Source organism: Choloepus didactylus, chromosome 8 (assembly GCF_015220235.1).
Source record: "Choloepus didactylus isolate mChoDid1 chromosome 8, mChoDid1.pri, whole genome shotgun sequence".
NCBI classification, from domain to species: Eukaryota; Metazoa; Chordata; class Mammalia; order Pilosa; family Megalonychidae; genus Choloepus; species Choloepus didactylus.
This window is the reverse complement of record NC_051314.1, coordinates 4,205,686-4,217,766: the sequence shown is the minus strand read 5'-3', so window position 1 is coordinate 4,217,766 and position 12,081 is coordinate 4,205,686.

The window sequence follows — 12,081 nt, the reverse complement described above, 5'->3', positions numbered from 1 at the left end:
AGTGTTTCTATGGAGATGTGACTTGATCAATTGTGAGTGAAATGTTTGATTGGATAATTTCCATGGAGGTGTTACCCCACCCATTCAGGGTGGGTCTTAACTGGATCACTGGAGTACTTTAAAAGAGCAACACAGGCCCAGATGCTTGCTGCAGAGAGGGACACTTTGAAGAATGCACAGGAGCTGAAAGGAGCTGCAGATGAGAGACAGTTTGAAGATGGCTGTTGAAAGCAGACTCTTGCTCTGGAGAAGCTGAGAGAGGACAAACACTCCAAGAGCAACTAAGAGTGACATTTTTGAGGAACTGCAGCCTAGAGAGGAACATCCTGGGAGAAAGCCATTTTGAAAGCAGAACTCTGGAGCAGATGCCAGCCACATACCTTCCCAGCTAACAGAGGTTTTCTGGGCACCATTGGCCATACTCCAGTGAAGGTACCCGATTGTTGATGTGTTCCTTGGAAAATTTATGGCCTTAAGACTGTAACTGTGTAAACAAATAAACCCCCTTTATAAAAGCCTATCCGTTTCTGGTGTTTTGCAAAAAGGCAGCATTAGCAAACTGGAATAGCCCGGTGTCCAACTGGATTGACATTATTTGTTGATCTGTCCCCTTTAATTTGAACATTGGTTCCCGGAAGGCAGGGTCTTTGCTTTCCATGTCACACTAGTGCCTAGCACAGAGCACATCTCGTGGCATGTGTCCCGTCATTATTTGGTGGATAAATAATTGAATGGTTTTCTGGCAGCCTGGAGTGGGTCTGGGCAGAAGGAGGAAAAAAGTCACAGAAGTGGTGGATGGGCAAGGAGCCAGCAGGTGAGGCCTGATGGGGAGTCAGGATAGGGTGACACTGAAACGGTTCAGGATGGAAGTCCTCGACAAAGGATAGGTAATTTGGGGCAGAATGGATAGCCAGGAGCAGAGATGAACCAGAAAATGGGTGCTCATTGTAGAAAAACTGAGCTATTTTCTTTGATATCAAGGTGTATAGTTCTTTGGCTCCGTTACAATAGAGAAGCAGGCAGATAAAAACTGGCACAAGAAAATTCTCTAAAATTTTTAAAAGAAAACCCTTGTGAAGTGCACAGTCTAGGATATGAGAAACCAGAATGGGGGTAGAGGACACCCTGAGAATGGAATTTACCCATTTGTTAAAATGAACAATGGACATGTGAGATGCTTCAAAATGCAGATTGTCAATTCAATTTTCAAATATCTTTGGTGCTGCACTTTCTTGACTGACACCGTAGATAAGTATTCAGTCAATTTTGATAAATGTTTGCTTCTGATTCACAGCTGGGAAGAGCTTCCTAGGAGGTATTCTTGATGATAATATAAATACCTATTTCTATAATTTTTGGAAATTAATATTCAGCTTGCATCAAAACAGCTCTGATGGAAATGAGGGGCTCGGCTGATGCACTGGGTGCCAGAGCTGGAACCCTGGAGCTTTTCTTATGGAAAACAATCCTCACTTTGCCCAGCTCCCTTCTTGCTGAGGGTTAAAGCGGATCCACATGGCTTTGTGCGTTTTTAACCAATGACTCAAACTAGACTTTCTGAGTGTGTATTTCTTCCCATTCAATTCAGTTAATCGAATAGGTATTTTTAAAGCATTACTGGAACTGGTTAAACACTGTGGAGACATGATGGAATCTTGGTTCAAATTCCAGATTCTTCACTTTCTAGCTGTGTGACTGGGCAAGTTTCTTAATCTCTCTTTGCCTCGGTTTCCCCATCTGTAAAATGGGGACACCAGGTTACCTTTCGTAGATGTCTCATGAAGGTTAAATTAGTTGCACATGTAAAGCCCATAGGCAAACACCCAGCACACAGTAAGCATTACATAAGTGATAGGTATCATATTATTTTTCTGAGAAATGATTTCTGTCTTCAAGGAAGCAGTGAGATACCTGACAGAGAGCATAATTCAGGACCAGAATTTCACCTGCCCTTCCTAATCCCCACTGCTAGTTGCTTTCAAGTTATCCCTCCCACCCCACTGTGTTATCACCAGAACTCTGACTTTGTCAGCATAGGAATGCATCCAGCTCCCAAACAACTGCTGTTACCTCCACTGCTACATTTCCAAGCCTTCTCTACAGCAGGAGATGGCCAAGTTCTTGCCAATGAGATGTAAGCAGAAGTTGTTGGTTGGAGCTTTCAGGAAAGCTCTTCAAAAGGAAGGTTGATTCAGTTAGCAGGTAGATACCTTTTGCCCTTTGTTTCCTCCTTCTTCTACGTGGGAAACAGATGTGGTGCTGGAGCTGCAGCAGCCATTTTGTGACCAATGGACAGCAAGCACATGCTAAGGAAGGCTGAGCAGAAAGGTGGAAGAAGCAGCATCTCCAATGGCATCAGAGAGCTGCTCAGCAAGCTCTGAGCTGTCAACAAAAGGCTTCTACTGATTTCCAGCCACTGTTTTAAAGTTCCCTGTGGAAATAATAATTCCCAATGGATACCAACATCTTTCTAAAGCAGCACAATAGCCTGCCTTGAAAAATGCATTATTATTCCCCTCTTTAGATGAAGTAAGTGAGGTTTAGAGACGACAGGCCACAGAGCCACAAGCGGCAGCATTGGATTTGAACCCAGTCAGTTAGGTCCCAGAGTCTGAACCCTTTCCTTCAGAGATCTCACATCCCAGTCCCAAGCTGTTCTCCACAGTCCTGTGTGTGAAAAATGTCGCTGCCTCCCCGGAGCTCTTAGGTGTTGGAGACCCTGTTTACCAGTTGTCCGACACCTGCTGGGCTGTTTTCACGGCCCCTCTTCTCTGGAGGTGTCTGCCCTGCCAGGTGCAGCAGGAGCCACATTTCTTCTCTGTGGCTCTGCCCTCTGGGTGAATCTGGTTGGTGTTGGGGTGGTATCTGACCTAATCTCACCACTTAGGTCATCGGGGGTCTTGAATTTTACAGGAAGGGGTGTGGATCTGACAGCAGGTCAGATGGAGTCTGGTGCAGTGGCTTCCAAACTCCAGCGCACATCCGTCTCATGTGGGAACTTAGTTAAAAGTTCTGATGTGGTTTGTGACAGGGACAGTCTGTGAGCTCCTGCAGCTGTGTGATTTGGAGTGGATTTCACTCTTCTGCTCCCTGAGATAGGTCTGGTTGTCCAGCTTGCCTCTAATTCTGTTGGCTCTTCCAGCATCTTCAGTGGTCCCACCATAGCCTTTAAAATTTTTCCCTCCCCTCCCCCCGTCTCCCCTCCCCTCCCTCTCTCCTCCCCACCCCTCCCCTCCCCTTCCCTTCCTCTCTGCTCCACCTTCCCTATCTTCTCCCTTTCCCCCTTTTTGCTTAGACTAGTTCAATCTTGTTTCTGTGACTTGTAGCCAAAAGAACCTCAGTGGTGCCCCTGCCTCCTGGTTGGGAGGCACCCTGAGAGCTGGGCTGGCACCAGGCCTCTCGGGATCCCTGGCTCGGCACAGAGCTTGGGCACAGGGTGCGGTCCCAGTGAGCACGTGTTGGCAAACTCTCCCTTCTTTTCAGCCCTGCAGCCTGACCCAGCTGGAATCTTGCACATAAAATGTTCAGAGAATTAGGCGTTCTATGTTCCCCTGATGCTTTTAGTTTCATTATTTGTTCTGCAAAAATACTGCTTTGGTCCTCAATTTCTTTTCACAGCTGTCTCATTTCCTGTTCTATTTCATTCTATCTCATATTTTAACTTGTTTCATCTGAGTCACGGTCCAGCTGAGTTGTTCTACGGAGTGAAGCCCCTGGAGGACACTGGCTCTCTTCCAAGAGTTAATTTTCTTACCTCTGCCTTGGGCTGTTTATATTTGCATTGATGTTACTTCTTTTCTTTTCCCTAGCAAGTTTGCATAGTGGTGTTTTTCATGCTTGGGCAGTTCTGATATCAGGTAGGAAACTTCTTCATCTCTTCCTAACTCGTTTGAGACCAGGCTATTTCCTGCCTGAGTCTGGGTATGCAGCTGGGATATTTTGTGTTTTCTCTGCTTTTGGGCAGCCTGAGAGAACCGTCCTGGGTGAGGGGTGGGGAGGGACTCCTTTTGCTGAGATTTTACACAAAGATCCCTCATCTCTACAGGTTGCAGTCTCCTCATTGCTTTCTTAAACTTCTTTAGCTTCAAGAAGCTAAATAAGCCCTGGTGTTCTAATTTGCTAAGGTTCTCAAAGTGGATAGCATGGATGTGCTGGTGTTTAACAATGGAAATTTATCAGCTTATACATTTACAGCTCTGAGGCTGTGAAAATGTCCAAGTCAAGGCATCATCAGGAATGAAGACGGGCTGCTAGCAATCCGTGGCTCCTCTGCCACGTGGCCAGGCCCACGTGGTGTGTGTTGATGTCTTCCTTCTCTTCCGGGTAATGTTGCTTCAGCTTCTTGCTTCTGTGGCTCTCTCTCTCTCTCTCTCTCTCTCTCTCTCTTTGAATTTCATTCTCTTATAAAGGACTCCAGTAAGAGGATTAAGACCTAACCTGCATGAGGTGGGTCACATCTTAAGATTCTGCTCAGGAGAAGGTCCACACCCACAGGAATGGATCAGCTTTAAGAACGTACTTCCCTGGGGCACAGGCAGCTGCACACCACCGCACCTGGCTTCACTTATTTAGTCGGTTAATCTGTGTTAAAGCCATCAAAAACGATTTATTGATTTGCTTAAAGGAGAATCCCAGGGGGGAAGTACCATCAAATTTTTTTTCAACAACTCTCACATTAAGCCTGATAATGGAAACTTCTCAAGAGAAGATTTGAAAATAAAAGTTTATGCTAAAGCAAAACTGCTTTATCCTTTCACTGTATCTTAGGAGTAAAAATTATTGATGATTAGAAATCCAGGCCCTGCGGTGAGTCGGCCCCAGGACAGGGACACGGAGTGGGCATCGCCCCTGCCCCCAGGGGGCTTCAGGGCCAGGGGTGAGTCTGCAGACTTGCAGCTGGTGGAGCTCCTTGGCCTCTGTCCTTAAATGCCGTGGAAGATGGGACGGGTGGGATCGCTGCCCTGGGGACGCGGGGGCTTCAGGAGAAGAGACATTTCCTGTATCCCTGAAATGCAGATGGGGCTCCCGAGGAGGGAATGAGGGGAGGGCAGGCAAGCAGAGCAGGTACCTGGTGCAACGACATAGAGCTTGGTGGCGGGTGCTCGGGGACAAGGAGACCCTGTGTCCGGAGCCGCGGGTGGTGGGCAGCATCAAACTTTGCAGAGAAGGCAGTCAGGGGCCGGACGTGAAGCCCTCCTAGTCCAGGCTGACAAGGTCGGCCGCTGTCTTCAGGTCGAGCTGGTGCCATGGAGCATGTTTTGGCTGAAGAGCAGCAAGTCATGGCTCAGGGATTTCCAGGGCTGCTCCTGGGGGTTAGCCGGGGCGGTGGTGCTGGGGCCCCGGAGGCCAGTGAGGAGGCTGCAGAGGGTCCAGGCGAGAGCTGGTGAGGCTGCGGGGTGGCCATGGGGAGGAGGGCCTGGGCAGATGTGAGCTGCTGTAGGAAGGCAGGGACGGCTGGCTGCAGAGGGGCCCCCCACAGGGCTGTGCTTAGAGGTGGTGCTGGGGGGAGCGGGACAGGGGCCCGTGAGTGAGCTGGGAAAGACCACCAGCAGCCTGTGCTCGGGGGGGGGGGGGGGATGAAACCTGGGGGTGGGGCTGCCAGACCCCGTAGCTGCACGACAGAGAAACAGGGAAAGAGGACTCTGGAGCTTGCTTGGCTATGAACCCAGGCTCATCTCCGGTGAGCTGCATGACCCTGGGCAGGCTACTTTACCCCGTGCCTCAGTTTCCTCACCTGTGATACAGGGATAATTGTTCCTTCTTCATACAGTTGTTGGAGAATTCAATAAGTTGGGCCACCCTAGTCATTAGGTGTCATTGTTCATAGGTGGATATTAATGAGCTTCTCTACAGAACACACGTGAGGAAGGGGCTGTAAGCATTGGGCACAGAGCCCTGGGATCCCCAGCATTTAACAGAAGGTCAGAGGAGGTGATTAACCCTTCAAAAAAGGCAGAGAAGATGCTGTTTGAGAGGTGGCAGGGGGACTGCGATGGGGAAACTCTCCAGGGGCCACAGAGGGACAGAGAGGTCAGCAGGGCCGATTGGTAGAAGATGCTGGAACCACCCATGCATTTGGACCCTGGAGGCCCTCGGTGCCCTTGGGGAAGGAGCCCAATGGCGGCGGGAGAGGAGCAGTGGAGGTGCTTGGCTGGGCAGGAAAGGAAGAGCTTGCAGGCGACGTGAGCATGTCTGTGATCCAAGGGGCGAGGCCCGAGGGCAGAGTGGGGGACCAGAGTTGGGGGTCCTGGATTCCCACTTGCATTTGGTCCCGGTGGAGATGACGGCTGGCTGGAGCAGGTGTGCCAACGCCGGGGAAGGGGCCATGGCGTGAGCACTGGCACATGCGCCTCAGAGGGCGAGGCAGGGTGGGAGCACGGGTGGGGGGTGGGGAGACCTCCTGGAGGAGGCAGTGCCCAGGCTGCGGAGGGGGGGCAGGGCGGAGGGCAGCCTACCCTGCCCCTCTCTCCTGGGGCTCATCCCACACTCTGCCTTGTTGAGGTTCCAGCACCTCAGCTGGCATCTGGCACAGGAAGGGGCTGGGGACTATTTGCCAAGGAATGAATGGGGACACCACTGGGTAAGCGAGTGAATGGGTCCACTGGCTCCCAGGCTCTGGACTCCTTCCCACGGTGGGATCCCGAGTGGCCCGCGTGGCTGGCGCCCAAGGGCTCTAACGAGAGACACTTTCTGAGCGCAACTTCCAGAGCCTTAATGATATTCCCTCCTAGTGCCACAAAACATTTAATAACCTGGCCCCTGTGTTGTTTTTCAGTGATAACAAGGCTGCAGTGAACACCCCTGAATATTAATCTTGATGCACTTCTGTGATTATTTCCTTAGAATAGAACCCCAGACACGTATGAACAGGAGTAGATTTCTTCCTCAGGGATCCAGCTGGGCTTTGACTGTTTGGGAGTATTCTGGCTCGGAACCCAGGAATGCTGACGTCCCGCCCTGCCGATCATGCTTTAACTCTATGGGGCTCTGCAACTCGGGAGCAGTGGCCACACAGAAAATGTCATAGCTTAGGTTTTTATTCCAGCTGCCAGGGCTGATAGACCCCATGAGTCTCTCTAGGGTCTATTGAATTGGAGTGTGACGTGTAGGTTTGAGGCTTAAACAGGGGTTCCCATCTTTCCCTCAGCCACAATCGGAGTCTTGGGGTCTCACCGCCTTCTGGCTCCTGGATGGTGGAGGATTCAAGACAAGGCACTGCATGCTCCCCGTGTGTTTGAGTCTGATGTGGACAAAGCTGAACTCAGGAGGAGAGCCCTAAGGCATCGCCACCCAAGAGCTGGAGGCCTAGGGAGCCAGAGGAAAAGGAGAAAGGGGCCAGCCTGTCCTAGGGGCCAGTGTGGGCTCAAGTTGCTCACATGCCTGGAGGAGAGATGAGGAAGAGGCAGAGCAAGAGTGGGTAGAGGCCTTTAGGAGATGCTGCCCGAGCCACTGGTAATTCCACAGGAATAGGTTGGCTTGTGCTGAGTACAAACCCCCTCTACTGGTTTCCCGGAGCTGCTATAAAAGAGTGCTGAAGTCTGGGTGGCTTCAAAAGGGTTCTGTTGGCTGCAGTCTGAAATGAAGGCATTTGCAGGCTTCACAGCCCCGCAGCTTCTACGGGAGGATCCTTCCCTGCCTCTCCCAGGGCTCCTTGGCTTGTGGCTGCATCTCTCCAGGCTCTGGCTGTGTCTTCACAGGGCTGTCTGCTCCCTGGTGTCTGTGTGCCTCTGGGTCCAAATTTCCCTCTTCTTATGGGGACACCAGTCCTTTGGGATTAGGGCCCCTAATGACCACATCTGGGGGCTGGGGGGCTGTGCGCGGAGCCCTGGGATAGCTGGGCCATGTGTCCCCTCACCCAGGGGGCGATAGCTGGGGCTTGTGTGCATCGTGCTGGTGGGTTTCCTGGGGGCTGTGCTCAGCGAGTGGCCACCCCACTTCTAGCACATTCTGTTGGTCAAAGCGGGCCACACATCCTGCCCCCATTCCAGGGGTAGGGAAAGACTCCACTTCCTGGTGGGAAGAGCCACAAAGCCACAGTGCAAAGGGGCCTGGGTACAGGGAAGGGAATAATTGCAACTATTTTTGCAAATGATCTACTTCCCAGTCATTAGATGCCACTGGATTTGACAATCAGACTCACAACTTGTCCTTCTTTATGGGCACAAAGAGGATAAACAGGGAGGCAGTTGGAGCAGGAGACTGGAGGGCACCCTGCTTCCACTCCTGCATCATAAAATCCTCTGGGCCCCATTTCCACGAGGCAACAGAAACACATGCAGAAGTCTTTATAGTGCTGGCAGGTTAGTCCTCTTTCCACGGAGCTCTCTTTCCACTGGCTCCACTGAAAAGCATCTTTCCTGTAGTCAGTTCCATTCTGAAATAAATCAGAATCACTTAGAAGCAAAGCTGGAAGTACATCCAATCTGCTGGGACCTACCATATGGGAATAGGACTCTTAAATCAATTTTGAAATCACTTCCATGCAATATGAACGGACTTGGGGAGGGAGTAGAAATGCCTGCCAATGCCTACCTTGCATAGGATGAGAAATTAGATAGACCTGCACGGAGCAGCCGGGAGGCACCCTCTTACCCTGTTTTAGTTAGCCGGGAGGCCTGGGGGAGCTGCAGCGCGGTGCATACAGGAGGAACAACAGGGCTTTGGAGTCGGACGGGCTGGCGTGGGTCCTGGCCACCCCGTTTACTGTGACGTGTTGGTCACGTGGCCTCCCTGCCTGGGCCTCGGTGTCCTCAGAGCGGAAGCAGGGAAGAGAGCGTCCACTCTGCTGAGTGCCGGAAGCATGACGGACGACGTGTGTGAAGCGTTTCTCAGAGAGAGGGGATGGATACGTGGCAGCCCCGGCACCTCCTTCCTGGGAAGGGTCCGATACTTGGGGAGCCATCAGGGCTCTTGGCTGCCTTTCCCAGAGGCGGAGGAACCTCCTTGGGGCGCTGCGTGTTGGCCTTTGGTCTCGTGTAATTCATCTTGGTACATAGATAGCATCAAAGTTTCAGACATTTTGGTATTCTGCTTTTTTTCACTTAACATTGTGAGCATTTTTTTCATATTGCTGGAGCCTTCACGATCAAAAGAGTAGAGATGTGAACCGTGAGGCTGTGCACATCAGGAATTATTATTTGTACTAATTCCCAGAAGTGGTATGAGCACGCCCATGATTCTTGACTTCTACGTCCCAACTGTTGATCGAAAGTCTGTATAGATTTATACTGTCACTAGCAACATATGACTACATCGATTTTATTGAACTCTTGCCAGGATGAAGACTCATTTTTCAATATTTTAAGGTGGGTATGAAATGCTACCTCGTTATTCTTTCTAAAAGGTGTGGTGGCTTTGCAATGTGTCTACTTGGCTAGGTGGACTAAGTTTCCCAGAATTTCTTTCCCTGAGTGCTTCTGGTTAGAGCCCGCCCTGGGGGTGAGGGTGGGGCTCCTTATGTGAGATTCTGAGAGTGGAAGTGAAGCAGTGGCCACCTGGCAGCCTCAGGGGTGTGAGGCCTGGCTGGCCTGGAGCTGCTCCGCCTTCCCCTGATGGCCCCTCAGACCCTGGGGCTGTGTGCGTGTGTCTAGTTCTGGAGCAGGCCCTGGCTTCTGCAGGACACCCGCACCACAGGGTAAGAGGCGATTCAGAAGACGTGGGTTTCAGTCTCTCCTCCTGAGCTCCAGCTCACGCTTGTGGGTTCCAGCTTCTTGCTCTTCCCACCTTACAGCCACCTTCCCTTCTCCATGGCCTGCTCCTGCAGACCTGAAGCTCCAGCATCAGACACAGAAACCACATCCTCATAGAGACCGCTTAACCAGATCCCACCGCTGAGTGAGTTTGAACCACTATAAAAAAATCCATCTGTATACCCGTCTCCATTTCCACCTCCATTTCCATCTCTTTCTCCATCTCCTTCTCCTCCGTCTCCATCTCCATCTCCTTCTCCTCCATCTCCATCTCCTTCTCCATCTCCTTCTCCTCCGTCTCCATCTCCTTCTCCATCTCCTTCTCCATCTCCTTCTCCATCTCCATTTCCTTCTTCATCTCCATCTTCAGTTCTATCTCCTCCATTTCCTTCTCCTTCTCCATCTTCTTTTCCATCCCCATCTCCTCCATTTCCATCTCCTTCTCCATTTCTATCTCATCTCCATCTCCATGTCCTTCTCCATCTCCATTTCCTTCTTCATCTCCATCTTCAGTTCTATCTCCTCCATTTCCTTCTCCCTCTCCATCTCCTTTTCCATCCCCATCCCCATCTCCATCTCCATTTCCATCTCCTTCTCCATTTCCATCTCCTTCTCCATTTCTATCTCATCTCCATCTTCATCTCCAGTTCCATGTCCTTCTCCATGTCCATGTCCATCTCCATCTCAATGTCCATCTCCATCTCCTTCTCCTCCATCTCCTTCTCCATCTCCATCTCCTTCTCCATCTCCATCTCCTTCTCCATCTCCATGTCCTTCTCCATCTCCATCTCAATGTTCATCTCCATCTCCATCTCCTTCTCCATTTCTATCTCCTCTCCATCTCCATGTCCTTCTCCATCTCCATCTCCATCTCAATGTCCATCTCCATCTCCATCTCAATGTCCATCTCCATCTCCTTCTCCATCTCCATCTCCTTCTCCATTTCTATCTCATCTCCATCTCCATCTCCATGTCCTTCTCCATCTCCATCTCCATGTCCTTCTCCATCTCCATCTCCATCTCCTTCTCCATCTCCATCTCCTTCTCCATCTCCATCTTCTTCTCCATCTCCATCTCCTTACCCATTTCCTACTCCATCTCCATCTCCATCTATATCTATATCTATCTATATCTATATCTATATCTATATCTATATCTATATCTATATCTATATCATCTATATCTATCCCTATATCACTATCTTTATCTCTGTATCCCAGTGGTTCTACTTCTCTAATTGTGCCCTGACAGGTACTATTTATTTGTGATTAGGCAATAGGCAGAATGGCAGGAAGCACATACAGAGACTTCCTTACCAGCCCTCTCCCAGTTCTCCTCCCCAGAGGCAACCACACACCAATTTTTTGTGAACTCTGGAAAGTGAATGTGCTGGTTTGAATCTGTTATGTTCTATTAATCCATTCTTGTGAGGGCATACCTATCGTGGGTAGGACTTTTGGTTAGACTATTTCAATTTAAATGTGACGCCCCCCCCCAAATGGTGGGGACTCCTTTACTAGAGTCCTTTATGAGAGAACAAAAGGCAGGTAAAGCAGGAGAGCATAGAGAGAAACAACCAGAGACATTTGGAGACAGCTATTGAAACCATCTCCAGGAGAGAAGGACCAGCAGATGTCACCATGTGCCTTCCCAGGTGACAGAGGAACCCCGGGTGCCAGCAGCCTTTCTTCAGAGAAGGTATCCTCTGGTTGATGCCTTGATTTGGACGTTTTTATGGCCTTAGAATTCTAACTTGTAACTTAGTGATTCCCCACTGTTAAAGGCCAACCCGTTTCTAGTATACTGCATGCCAGCAGCGTTAGAAAACCAAAACAGTGCATCTATGTGTAAACAAGCTTATTTGTACACAGTTATTTTAAATTTTTACAGAAATGTATACTTTTTCGCACAAATGGCAGCACACTGTGCACACTGTTTTACTTTATTCACTTGATAACGTATCTTGGGAATTGAACCATGGCTGCCACGTACAACTGCCTCACTGTTTGCAGTGGACTGCTAGTATTCCACCATGTGAATGTGTCGGAACTGATTCTGCTTGTCTTATATTAATGGACATTTATGGTATTTTCAATCTATTGATATTACAAACAATGCTATGAATAATATCTTGGTGCACATGCCAGTTTTCACATGTGCTAAAATACCTGTAGGATGAATTTCAATATAAATATTGGCAATATAATATAATTATAATATATTGGCAATATAATTGCTGGGTCAAAGGGTCAATCTGATGGATGTCACTACCTGTTGAGATAGCATCAATTTGTCCCCTTTGCTGGATTATCCATTGTTTTCATCTCATCATGATTCCCTCTTCCTTCTATGTGCCCCTCTGTACTGCAGGGGTCAGGAGCCTGGAAGGTCT